Source organism: Micropterus salmoides, unplaced genomic scaffold (assembly GCF_014851395.1).
Source record: "Micropterus salmoides isolate LMB-PRFRI ecotype aquatic unplaced genomic scaffold, ASM1485139v1 Ms_hic_scaffold_7, whole genome shotgun sequence".
In the NCBI taxonomy this organism is placed as follows: domain Eukaryota; kingdom Metazoa; phylum Chordata; class Actinopteri; order Centrarchiformes; family Centrarchidae; genus Micropterus; species Micropterus salmoides.
In genome coordinates, this window is record NW_024044459.1 from 32,205,464 (window position 1) to 32,219,998 (window position 14,535).

General features: G+C 42.8%; 1 protein-coding gene across 2 annotated transcripts in view; it reads right to left on the reverse strand.

Moving 5' to 3' along the window:
- rimbp2 (RIMS binding protein 2) overlaps positions 1-6,714 on the reverse strand; it is a 70,463-nt gene extending 63,749 nt beyond the window's left edge. For both annotated transcript variants that reach the window (XM_038703745.1, XM_038703746.1), the window contains exon 1: positions 6,581-6,714. The gene's annotated coding sequence lies outside the window, so the exon portion shown is untranslated. The remainder of the gene's footprint in view (positions 1-6,580) is intronic.
- Between the last annotated feature and the right edge of the window lie 7,821 nt (positions 6,715-14,535).

A 14,535-nucleotide genomic window follows, 5' to 3' on the forward strand; every position in this document is an offset into this window, starting at 1 on the left:
AGATTTCTTGTTTTGATCGTATTGATTTTATTGTTTTATTGTATGGTTGCTATTATTTTTACTTGTATTTTATGCGTCGTGTGAGCTTTGTATTTAGAGTCTTTTATGTATTCATTTATTTATTGTTTTTCTGTTCAGCACTTTGTGTCCACTTTGGATGTTTAAAGTGCTCTATAAATACATTTTGATTGATTGATACAGAATTTTCTTTTTGTGTTAAATGATTTTCTACTGCCACTTATATTCCTTACATATATATGGAGCCTAGAGCTTTAGCTCATCATTTTCATGCCTGGATAATGAGGTAAAATTAACACCTGTGCAACATTAGTGAAGCTTTATCCTGCACTGCCCAACAAATCTGGTGAAGATTGGTAAAACCTTATTAAAGGACTTCCCTGAATGTCTGAATATTGAAACTCTATTTAAACTTAAAATCTACACAACAATGTTTAGCTTTTAATGTACGTGTTGGTGTCGTAGTTCCTTCTTTTTGACCAACAATCACAAAATTAGTTGATATTATAAACTGCCTTCCCTATTACTATTCCCTCTTTAGCTTTATTTATCACTGCCATCAGTGTAGCAGAGACTGGGGGCTGCTACTACAGTCAACAACGTCCGATAACTAGTCAGTCCATTGGAGGAGCAGGAAACCGCTGCTGAGTGAATGCTGTGTAGCTAAAGCAGTGTGCAGTCCTGGGTCAGCCAGCAGCATCTGAGCGTTAATAAGGGGGGTAATTGAATTAGAGGATCAGTGGAGGCCTGTAGTGTGGGTGCCACGCAGCTCTAATTTCATTACAAGTGATGTAAACATGTGGTTGGCCCCCAGCACAGGGGCCTCCCACGTCAAAACATGCACAAACACACACGCACACACACAAAAATACAATGATCACTTCCAATAAATAAATTACAAACCCACAAACCTGCACCTGTTTGTCATGTAACAATCTGTCCCACCATACAGTTATTTCAACCTGTGTGTGTTTGTGTGAGAGCTGTGAGGTTACACTAATGAAGTAATAAAGATGCATCAGGGGGGAAGTAATCAGCCTTATGTGGCACAAGAAAAACAGGAACACAGTGTTTGGGCAGCGTCAGCTATTCATGGTGACGTATTCACCATATTTTCAAGATTTAGGTGTCATTAAATCTGGTGCAGCACGGTGGCTCAGAGATTAGCACTGTCGTCTCATAGCAAGAAGAGGATCGATTGCTAGCCCTTTCTGTGTGATATTTATGTTTTATATATACACAAACAAATATGAATAAATGATCAATCTGGCATTGATGGTGGAGAGAGTACATGATACATTACTTTGACACCAAGGAATAGTTTAAGTTATGTTTGTTTACAAGAACATAATGGCTACCCACAGTCTATGATATCCATACTGTGTGATTTTTCCAATCTGCCTGATGCATATTTAGGATCAGCACACTAATGTGCCTTGGCATGATGATTCACTTGACCATCAAACTGAGCGCAGCCCAAGAAAACCCGTAGGCATAACTGTAGGCCTGTTGAATAGTTATGAGGGCAGGAGTTAACCAAGGAGAAACTATTCACATCCTTCATAAGTCTTTCCCCTCGCCATCTCAGTTGCAGATGTCTGAATGAGACACTTTCAGAGACAGATGGGTAATGGGTCACATCCTCAGCTTTTCAATATGCAGGTGGTCCAATCAGATCACAGGAAGAAAGCCGACAGATATGGAGACAGAAATAGTCTAAAAGATAGAAAACCAAAACATCAGACATTACTGCATTGGGCAGTAAATCAGAAAATCTTCTCCACTTTAAATTACACATCTGCAATGCAGCATCAAATGCTCAAACCTTGCTTTGACCAGTCTTTTGACCAGTGAGAGATGCGCCTGTTTTATTTTTTGACACCCTGCAAGCCTGCCAATTTACCTCACACGTTTACCCCAGCAGCAGAGCACGTGGAAAACATGGACGAGGACAGACTTTTCAGGCAGAGAAACATCCTGCCTCTATGGTCGCTCCTGCAAGAGAAATGAGTAATAACTGCTCTTGCAAAATGAAAAGTTGAATTCATGGGCAAAAAAAACACTTTTGCTCAATCAATTACACGACCTTGCTTGGCCTGGTATGACCAGTAGCTTATACCGGCTAAGGCTGAATTCAAACGAGATCAGGCGCTGCAGTGAAATCGCAGGTCCTGGGCGTAGTCGTTTCGCCTCGGCAGTGGGGACCACTGTGGATGTCAAAAAAAATGCTGCAACCTGCGGCGGCAAACAGAAACCACTTTTGAGAAACACAACCCGAAGAAACGCAACCTTGTGTAATGCTGCAATGGCCACAGAGCTCCACAGAAATATCACTGAAACCAGGCGCTTACCAGGTGGAGTTCATGGACCAACTACAATATTCTCCCAGATGTGTGCTCATTTATTTTGTGTACCCAGCTTTGATGCCTTACAGTTTTTGTTGACAAATAGTGATGCCAAGAAGCTTCCTTTTGTTTGTGTTCATTTGTCTGAGAGAGAGAGAGAGAGAGAGAGAGAGAGAGAGAGAGAGAGAGAGAGAGAGACGCAACGCCTGATGAGGGCTGTGGTCGAAAAGTCAAAAAAATGTCCTTTCCTAACCACCTTTCCTTGACCTCGATGGAAAACGTCATGAGGTCAAGGAAAGATGTGAAGGTGAATCCGTAAGGACTTAGGAAAAGAGGACGGCGGGTCTAAGAGAATCCGACTGCTCTTTTCTAAGCAACGTAATTATGTGACGCCGGATTTTACTGCCGTGACCTGCCGTGATGAAACTACAATGCTCTGAAGATGGACTAGAAAAAGCGCATCTTCGACACTGCGCCACATGTTGTTGTAATGCAGGCCATCTAAAGGTGGAAAACACGGTGGAATATATTACTTAATAACCAAGATAGCAAAAAGGCAGATAAGGTAGCCTACTAGTCACTAAATAATGGACAGGGTTGTCAAGTTGAGAATGCTTGCTTACACTCATCCTCCTGCCCACCCATACGGGTATCAACATGAATCCCAATTGTATGTAAATACAGTTTTTCCCACAGAATGACAACGCAACCGTGCTGAGAGATAGAGAGAGAGAGGGAGCGACGGAGCGAGAGGAGAATTCTGTGAGAATATATGCGCTGTGCAGCGCTCTGTCATCAAATACGATTTCAAATTTTTTTATTGTAGAAAACACTTAATGGCTTATTTTTACAACCCGAAACGGTGTTAAAACAGTATTAGATTACAAAAAAGCCAAAAATAAAAAATAAAAACAAAAGAAAGAAGGTAATTGTGAGTCTTATTAAAGTATCATAATGTGCGTCTGTATTGCAAGGATCTTGCTAAACGTGGTTGATGGATTTTATCATTTGACTTTGAGAACGTGCGCCGCTTTCAATGTTGCCGCCGCAAGGAATTGTGGGACGGCATTCTCTCCTTTCCTTTGGTAAAGGATGGTCTGGTGTACCCTATGCTAAAGGAGATATGAAAGGAAGCATTGAGGCACCTTTCCTCAGCTTTTATAGAATTCGAACAGCTCTTATAATGGCTGCCACTGAAATACCGGTTCACTTCACTCAGTGAGGAACCTTCCTAAGCGAAAAAGACTTTTCGGACGTAGCCTTGGTCTGAATATCGCCTAATGCTAGCTAATGTTAGCAAACTTTAGGTAGATATTGCTGTATTAACGGAAGAGTAATTTTGCTCCCGTAATAACTCTTTCCTGCGTGTTCTACTTTTTCACCATTATTAGATATTAGATAACCGTCACTTTTAGCCACAGTGGCCGCTCTTTTCAGAAAGAGAGGGTTTTGGAGGGCAACGGCTATGGAGGTGAACCTGTGCTGTGCTTATGTTTTCTTGCTTTTTACTTTACTCGCATTCTCGCGAACAGCTGCAAAAAATCTTACATCTCACCCTCTACCAAGTGTACAAAACAAGCTAGTTGTTTGTCTATTCTATTGGTTTGGATGCTCTGATTTGACAACAGATCAATCAGTGCAGTCTGAGCAGGTTAATGCTCAAAATACAACATGGAGCACTGCATGTTATACCTAAATGTGATTATTTACATTCCTCTTGACTGCATTTTCCAAAACTGTGAATGCATAATTTATAGGCAGGAAAGTGACTGGAAATAACTACTTGTTCTTTCTGCCAGTTTCCTTGATCTCAAAAACTCCTGCAGTCACACTAAAAAGTCCCATAACACAGAAAAAAGGTATGCAAATGTCAACTTTTGCAGAATAACAACTATAACTCAGTATGTGTAAAATTCCCTCTTCAGCACAAACCTGCATACCTAAAAGAGAACAAGCAGCAACTAAAGGTAAAAAAAGAAAAGGGGGGGGGGGGGATCTCTAGGTTTAAAAAACATCATTTTTATCAAGATTGCTCACAGGAAAACACACACTGCATAAGATGGAAAGATGCAACGGTTGCAGACAGCTGTGTACTCGAGGAAGATACCTTTACAAAGGTGAGTCTGCGGTTTGTTGATTGCCATCATAAAATAACAGAGCTTCAGGCTAATGTAGCTTACTGAGGAAGTGCCTCATGCTCCATCAGTTTTTCATTACCACTTCACTCAGGTCTTAGGACCAGTCAGTACTGGTAATTACTGATGCCACGCTAATCTTTCAAGATCCATAATCAGCTGTTTTTCCACTTGAGGAAACTAACAACACCACCTCCAACCCACCCACACACACCCTTAGCAATACCCCTGTTCCTCCCAGTCCATTTCTCTGTTGACTCAGCGGTGCAAGCCACCATCTTAATGACACGATCGGATGCACGTTGACTTCAAAAGCCGTCGTCTCCCAGCACAAACCACAGGTACGAGGGAAGAGCTTTATGTGACCAGATTGTCCAAGGATGTTGTATCCTTTACACAGAATTGTTGTAGGATGTTTGGGAATTTGACAGACACATTTATTCATATTCCACTTTAAAAAAAATATTATTATTGTTAAATGTTATTCACATTTGGTTCCTTTGAAAATACTGCTGCACATGACTGAAATGGCAGGCGATCCCTTAAGAAATGTTGACAAGCTAATTATCGAGTAGCCCTGTCACAAGCGGGCAGAGTTTAAAAATAAAGTTCACACCACCCTCATTATGCAAACAATCGCAGTCAGTAGTGCAAACCTCGCACCCCTATAGACTACAGCTGGCGGACTTTAACACAACAAGGCCACGCTCTCAGTGTGTGAGACAAGAAAGTTTGAGGGTTGTGAAAGGCGTGTGAGAATATCCTGTCTAACAAATCCAACGTATCCAAACCAAAACCAGGGAACATAAAATGAGAAAGATGATACAAACAGCCTCAGATCACTAGGAAATATCAGTTACATTAACTGTTCATTAACACGCAAGAAGATGCTAAAAACAAAGCTTCTGTTTATGCTTCAGCCAAAAGATGTTACCCATGACGTTGCCCTCTGTGAAGACAACAATCTGGTGCTGAGGAGACACAGGACAGAAAGCCAGCAGCCCCACCATCACCACACACACACGCGTGCACACACACACACACACCTCATCTCCTTTGCACAAGCACCACACTGAGGTCCAATCGATGCAGCTCATTCATATTGAACCACAGACGTCAGGGGAAGCCGGGGGAATTACAAGCAGCCTCCGCTGTGAGATATCAGCCTAGAGGAAGCCTGAGGACGACAAAGCCAGCTACACTCTGGAAACCTGCTGTTTACTGTCCACGGCATCTTCAACAACCTGGCTACTGGGTCTCGACACTGCATTTTTGCCCCGAGGTGAGGAGTACTGGAACCAGACTGTAAAAAAAACAATCTGCCACGTTTTGGGGATATGTATTTGAAGTCATTTGACTGAGAAAATTTATCATTTGACCCCCAGTAGAAAGCTTTCTACAGTGCTTTATAGTAGCACCAATATACACTCTGTTAACATATAGCAGAAAACAACTATCCAAAATAACGTTTTGTTTGATTCTTTTTTAATTGCATCCATATTTCTTCTGAAAAACAATAACTTACCAACTTAGGATAACTGATAATTCACTGGTACTACTTCAGCTGAGCAGCGGGGTCCGATCGAACCACTGTGGGCCACCACCGACCTCCCTCCTCAAGTTTGTTTGTGATCACTTGATTACATTCAGATTTATTAAAGAATATGTCCCGTGTAAAAATAATACAGAAATGCTAAAAGTATTAAAACTTTTTTTTTTTTTTTCAACATGTAGACTTGGCCACCTCCTGAAACAGGGATGAGGTGAATGCACAGGCCTTAGTTAAGAGGCACTGTCTCCTCACTTTCCCTGACACAGTCACTTTGACCTCAATTAATCCCAATGATGGTTCCACATGAACACAAACAGAAGCAAGCACAGCCCATTTCAAAATTAAACCAACAACTGGAGGAGAAATATCTCATGGTTCATAAATTCACAGTCCAAAGCAGGGAGAGGAAACATTAAAAGCCAGACAACTGCTGAAAGCAAATGCCCCCACAAGCCTTCAACTGCTCCTAATGGTCCATGACTAGTCCAGCATCAACAAGCCTTCATCTCTCTTTCACAAAGACAACTCACCAGTAACTTCTGCTTTACCCTTTCTTGGCTCAGGGTGTTGGGGCTGAGTCTCAGAGGTGCGCCGTTGTCCTCTAGAAGATGAAAACTGTCCAAACGCTGCACACCTGGGTGCTGGAGGGGCAAAACATCATTTCTCAGCTGTGGGGGGGGGGGGGACAAAATAGCAGAAAAGCGGCAAGTCAATTAAAGCATTTCAGTCAAATTTAAATAGTAGTATTAGTATTAAAATAGTTAATATATTTTCACAGTGTAACAAAAAAGTTATACTATGTATATATCACTATAACTATGGCAGTTGTAGATTTTGATTGTGCAGTTTTCGGCTAACTTATTCCAAATAACCCTTCACCACTGCTGCTGGTGATGAAATCTGCTAGCACACTCCCTTTCTAAGTGTAACTGAGTGGCCGCTCACAGCCAGCAGGTGGTCTGAGTGGGAAAACAGCTAAAAGCTACACTCCTGCAGTGCAAACAGTATGTCCTCCCTTCACCGATCTTCACAGGTTTAGTTTGACAATACAAGGAATAAAGTGTCTACTGGACTACCTGCCCACCTGCTGCTTTGAGCAAATGTTGAACACAGCACTTCAATAAACTTTGATTGGAGAATAAAGTCACTGGTGTGAAATTAAGTAAAAAATCACACTCACACGATAAAAATAAAAATATCTGTAAAATCAGATAAAACGTCCTGACAGGCTTGTTAATCTGTGCATGAAACAAGACATCAACTGATGGGTATAGTAGTCAGATGCTTCACACAGCTCTGTTTACTAACATCCCAAAATCTGCAAACAACCAAGAAACATGTTGACCTAGTGTATCAATGAAAAATAACACTTAAGCACTCATTCAACCAGATACTTACAAACCCACACAAGTATAAGATGCCAACAAGGTAAAATAACATCCTCTCTCCATGTTCAACCACTTAGCCAGCAACGCTGATAGCTCTACCTAAACTGCTTGTTATTGCCAAGCTAGTGGAGCTGGCTGGAAATAATAATGCCCCCTATTAAATTATTCATGGCTCCAGTCAGGTGGAACCAGATGCTGCTTTTGTGTCAGAGGGAGAGCTGTAACTCGACTCAAGCATGGAAGGCCATCGCTGCATGGAGGTAAAGACCTCATGGAACAAGCATGGATGCTGCTGGGGCTACAAACAAAAACACAGGATGCCATGATACACACTTTGCTGTTCACATGTCTCCTGCAAGTGTTCAGACAGAGGATGATGGTTCACTAGGTTGGTCCAAATGTGGGCGAGGCCTGAGGTGCCGCTTACAGTTCACCCACCCTGTGTTGGTGTCGCTTTGTACCCCACCCTGACATTTGTGGCTATGGCCAGAAGATGACCTTTTTTGTCCATGCCACGCTTTAGTGCTGAATACTAATGCTATGGTGCTGTGTGACCGCCACTCATGGGAACAAGCAGTGCTATTTTTAGCCACATGTCCCCAGCTGCACATCGCCAACCTGGGGCCAATGGACAATTAGTGTTTGTTTCTAATGGCGGGAGGCATTGCCGTAACCTCCCTAACGCAAACAGACATCTGGACATAGGCTGTCTCTGTCCTGCCCCATACCCCTGCCACAAAGCACGGCTCCTAAAGCCATGTAGTCCTTCACATCCACCTCAACCTTCATGCTCTTAATTGTCAGAAATTTGTGAGTAATGCCCACCACAATTTTCTGAAGCCTACTGTGATGTCTTCAAATTGCTTATTTTGTCTGACCAACAGTTTAAAATGAAAAACTATTACATTTACAATAATACAAATCAGTGAAAAGCATCTAGGTAATGTTCACGTCAATGAAAAATTACATTTAACTGATTTTCAAAATAGTTGCCTTTTTATTTTCTGTTGAATAACTAAATCAATTATTTGACTAATGATTTCGCTTACAGTTAATTATGAGAAGAAACATTCACAAACATTTCATCTCTGTGTACTTGACAGGCCAGCTCAGACACGCACACAGTATCTGCTTGACATTTCAGAGCTCATTATTTGTGATAATTGTCAGGGCCGACGGTAAGCTTTCTGTTTTCATCTATATTAGGACAAATGTTCCATGCAGGCATGTCTAATTAAGCAGAATTAGACACTGTTTGTTATTCCAGCATACAGGCATTTGCACAAATTCATGTTGGGCTGTAGTCCTGGACTGTCAGCATCTCAAAGATAATACAGTATATTATGATATATATGGCTAAGTGGATATAATGAGCCAGTTTGGGAGTCTCTATGTCATGACGCTCTCTTTAAATCATTTTAGTCAGGGCAAAGCTAATTCAATCCACCTTATTACAGCTTTTTTATGCAATTAACCTGTGCCCCTATTCATTGATGGGCCAGCATGGAGGCAGTGGATTGGACAGCAGGCTTACAAACTCCACAGAGACCTATAACATAGAACAATGTAGCGTGCCCTATCATACAGTTAACAAAGATGACTTACTGCAAAAAAAGGGAGTCACTGTGCTGCAGCACCCACTGCACAGTAATCTGTGAAATTCCACTTGATCGGAACATTAGAATCAATTACATCCCCACATAAACACAAAGCATTAACTCTGGAGCACACTAGCATTACATTAATCATCCTCAACATCAAAAGTGCTGTAGAAACAGAAAGTGTGCCTTGTACTGACTGGCACAGTGTGTCTGTAGCACTGCCTGCCAATAATATGTTATCAAAGAGTGTGCAATTAACCTCCAACATGGTGGACAATACACAGAGTAGAGTGTGTCTCGATAAAGGACATGAACATTGGACATGGTGTTCAACAGCCACCTCAGACATCAGAGGATCCCGCTCTTGTTTCCTACTGTTGTCAACTGTAAGCTGAACAGATGAAATTAAACAGTGTTCACATTACTCTGTATCTTGGCTTTTTAGCAAAATTTAACTTAACAAGTTATATTAAACGATGCCACATTAAACTGAACAAAAATAAAATATGAGAGCAGTGTGAACATTGCTAACACAGTAAGCATAACCTGTAAGCAGAAAGGTAGAGACAGACAGAGGCCGAGATTGAACCTGTGGAGATAAGCTTTTTTATTACAAAGCAAATCCCGACAAATAATCATCACTGCCTGTGGATTTTGGCAAGATCCACATAATCATCTCCAACCCCCGCCCTCTGGGGTGATCGTCCACCTTTCAGTACGGATCCAAACAGCCCTCCACCTCACTGAGCGTACAACAAACACAGACTTACTGACAGCTTAGAGAGAGACATAAAAAAAATTCTAAAATTATCATAAATAATTATGTTTTATATACTTTGGGTTTTACAAGTTTTGTCAGTCGAGCCTGGCTAGTGCAAACTGAAATCCTGTTGGTGTGAAAGAAAGGTGCTTTGCCTTAAGAGTCCTACTTCTTCTCCTGCACTGAAATCCTATAAAGACAATCAATTACCTGTCCATAATAGTGTAACACCGATCAAGTTAATGCATCAGCGAACACGTTGTACTAGCCATGCAAATGTCAACTGCAACAAATGAGAAGTTTATCACATCTGTAGATTGGAGCATAAAAATAGCATCACACTAACAACAAACCGATACTACTGACTTCTAGGGGCTCATCTAATCTCATGCTGTTTAAACCAGATCAGTGTTGTCCATCTGACTGAGTGAACATCTCTGATCAACTCCAGGAGCAATCAATTATGAATGCAGTCAGATCCCTGAGGTGATTACTGGCTACTCTCCTCTGACCTCCAGTGAAGTCAGCTGCCAGTCCCTCACCCACCCCCACCCCCAGCCGTCTCAGCCCGACCACAGCAGTCAGTCAACCTGCTGACATGACGACAGCTGGCACTACACCTCTACTTACATTACATTTAAGCTATGGCACAAACATGTACCTGCATGTAAGCATACACACGGACATATCTAAAGTTACAAACTGCAACACTCAGACACTGCTGTAATGACACGTGCAAGTAGATACACTTAACAACGTAAACAAATATACTGAAAATTTGTGTCAAATCTTGTCTAGAGGCTTAAATAACACACTGGCATTAAATCTGCCCTCACACGAAAATACCCTCAGGACACACAAGAGACACATGCATGCTTTGTCATGCACAGGACAGTCCAACAACCAGAGCAAGTGATGCAGATGCTGACAATGATAATGCACTTTCACTCTGCTGTCACTGAGTCTCCTGGAGCCATCTTTACAGAGATTTCCCAATGAAGATGCTGTTATGTAACAGCGGCCGTGGACCCTGCTGTTCATATCACTAATGCCTCACACTGTGACGGGGTCACGTGCTTTATCCAGGCCACATCCAGGCGCCAGCAGCAGCAGTGTTCCAGCTGTTACTACAGCCTAGCTTCAGTCACTCAGGACCATGCTGAGCCATGCTCCTCTCACACTGATACAGTACATCCTCCACTGAGCAGCCATGTTCATGTAGCCGCTAACTGTGTCACCACCCAAGGTTACAAACTCAGTGTTGCACAATGTGATAACCATTTTTATATAGACCAGCTTCAAACAGGACTTGCAAATTACTCTTAGCATTAGCAACGCCACAAACACATGAGGTTTACATTAACAATGGATCAAATATTTACTGGTATGTGAAAGGGGCCACTTTTAGTGATGAACACACAGAGAATTATCACCCATCTCTGTAGTTCCTCTCACTTCTACTGAGTATTTTAGCGAGATTTAGCTCATTGTTTTGGTTGTACAGCCTACGGCTTTACTGGTTAGTGGTTGTGTCCACACATTTTTCTGACTGCCAGTGTCTTTTATCAGTCGTTCACAATGAGAAGAGCAGCATGTGGCTGCCTAGAGAAAAAGTGTTGCACCCAGTGTCTTTTTTCAGAGCCCTTCAAGTTCGTTTTGTGTGGCCACTCTGAGCGCTTCTGGTTGAAAATCTCTGATATGATAAAGAAAATCTGTATATGGCCACAAGCCCTTAGTTCACTCTCAGTGCTCCCGTCAGCGTAATTTCCAGACACAGCAGATAATTTCCAGCAAGACTATGTCTAGTGGGTGTGTAAATAAGAAACTGTTCGGTAGCAAGCTCACCATATTAACTAAAAAGGTGAAAATATGTCAGTTTTGTCTTCACATTGTGTTTCCACGGCCCCAAGTGCAGTAGCCAAAACAATTAGTACATTTTTTAAAATTTAGTATAGTTTTCTGCTACTAAAAACAAAATGTCTTAAATCCCACTGCAGCAAACCCCTTCCATTTGGTGCTACCAGAAGAAAGAAATAAACACTTAGAATTTTATGCAAATATTATTTGACCCAGGGCTGGATTTTAAAAAAATGCTCTTCTTCCCTCCTTGATCTCCCCAACCCCACCCTCCTCTCTTGCAATCAACTCTTTGCAGAGCAAACGAAATTTGGTTAGAAATATGAATAACCGTCTCCTGTGCACAGTGAAGATGAAAGTCACTTGCTGGCAGCTCAGGGATAACCAGTGAAATGATGAATGGCCATGCCTGCTTGTCAAGGTGGGCAGGAGGTGCTACAGTATGAATGGGAGCTTGTCGGCGGAGTACTCTCTCATATCCGAGGTGTGGGTCGAGACAGTCGAGACTGACAGCCTTAATTATGGACACTCTTTCAATGAGTGACCTTGGGAGGCAGCAGAAATATCCGTACCTGTGTGCACATGCACGAACACACAGAGAAAACATATTTTTTCACAGTGAAAATCATAGTTCAGCCCTCACTGTGTATTCCCACTGCCAGCCTGTGCTCTCATGACTGCCACCTATAGGTTCTTGTCACATTGCAAACTGAGCTCTGTTGCTGATGACACAACATACAGACATCCTTACATCTTTTATATTGATGCCCCTTAAAATGCTCACTCAATTTATAATGCACACACACACAAGCACACTCAATGACAGCTTTAGTGTTTACACACACAACACTGATGGATAAGCTGCTCAAATGCTCAGACAAAATCCATGCAAACTATGTGATCAATATCAGACGACTGCTGTCTACCAATTAGCATTAATTTATCTAATTTATGAATTCAACTTAATTTGCCCTAATACCTTTTTTCAACTAGGATCTAACACATCTCCACTACATGTAGATAGAAAGCAACCAGAAAGCGCCTTCTGACAGGCATGGCAGTGACAACTGGAACCAACATCAAACCCAAAAACCATGTTCACCCACAATAACTAAAAACCCTGCTACTGCTGGGCAGACTGCAATATTATTTTAAACACACTGCAGCACAATTTCAGTCAGGACAAGAAACTCAAACAATATAACAATTTGTCAGTTAATCCTTACTGCATGCAAATTATGTGCAATGTCCTCTGGCTCTTCCCAGTGCTGCCTAACCTGGATAGTCTGTACTCCTGTGCAGCACAGCTCAAAACAGGCTGATCCATCTTTTAAGAAATATATAGCCTATAAGGGTAGTGGGCTACATGTGTGATAAGCAGACGAGTGCATTTCAGTTATCCTAGCCGCTCGACTCTGAGACATGTTATGAGCATCCTTATTCCTCCAGCAGTGGCAGCAGCACAGAGATCCTGCAGCAGAGGCAGCACAGCATTCCCGGGCTCAGAAAAACACCAAGACAGTAGATGGTACAGTACCTTAGCAGCAGCGGTTAAAGGACCGATGCAAGTGTTTCCTACTGTGTTGGGCGGACAGAAAAGCGGCCACCAGCAGGACCGGTACGATGGCTATGGCAGCTCTGTAGCATAAAATGGTTCATCAATTCTCGGCAGAAAGAGGCACAGTCAAGCAGCGCAGAGAGAGAGAGAGAGAGAGAGAGAGAGAGAGAGAGAGAGAGCATCACTCAGCTCACACTACCGTGTCTGTGCAGCAGGGCACACATATCAACACGCCCCCTTTCTCTCTCTCTCTCTCTCGCTCACTTTCCCTCACACACGCACACACACGCTTAGTCACAGACACAGGCACGCACGGGTGCAGAGGCAGTGCAGTGCGCAGCAGGACTGAGCAGCGCTCCCTCTCCAGGATGGCTTTCGTCTTCCTTAATCGGAATCGGTCGTTCTCGGTCTTATTCTCAGCAGTCACAGACAATCCTGTCAATAACCCCGTCCAGCCACGTGCTCCATCACACCGCCTGCCCACCTAATCGCCACAGTTGAGCAGCCATGACCGAAGCTGGCAAGGTCATGTGAGGTTTTCTGGCGTCCCTTAAGGTCTTTTGCTCCCCGTTCTGTTGCAGTGCTTCACAGCTATGTTTTTTTGCAAGCTGGGACAGGGACTCTGCCTCGTCATGGGTCATTATGCACACAGAGGTTCCCGCTCGGCTTGACAACCCCTCACTCACCGAGTGATGGGCCAGGCCAATCAGAAGGCTATCAGCAGCAACAACATTACCATCCAATCACAGATCGGGAAATCAAGTGCAGAAGGGTATTAAAGGGGATTATTTGGGCCATCCTGGGTTTTTGTTTTGCACTATAGGGAGATGTGGAGGAGAGCAGCACAACGTGTGCAGTATGGCTGCCCTCTGTTGTGGGAAAAGGAGAGAGGAGCAGAAGGGCCCGAAACAGATATGCTTTCCTGTGCGTGGATGCCTTGCAACCACAGCAGCTCCTTACCTCTGTTTTATAGTTTTCCCTCCCCCCTCCAGCGGGACCCTCTCTGCAATCCCAACTGAGAGTTTATATTTCAGAGCGGCTGTTTAACACTGAAGGCACCTCGACATCACACACGATGGATGTCAAATGTCCTCTACCTGGTGTGTAAACACTTAAGGGGGAGGAGCTGAGCTGTGACAATGAGCATGAAGCACACCTGAGGTTTTTACTAGGGCCTATTATCAGCTGCACTTGAGATTTTTTTCCCCCCTCCTATCCTCAAGGGCCATGCAGCTACTCCACTTCTTTGATCGTTCTGATGAGGAAACTATTACAATTATGTTTTTATGCTATTTGTGAATGTAGATGTAGTGAATGACCT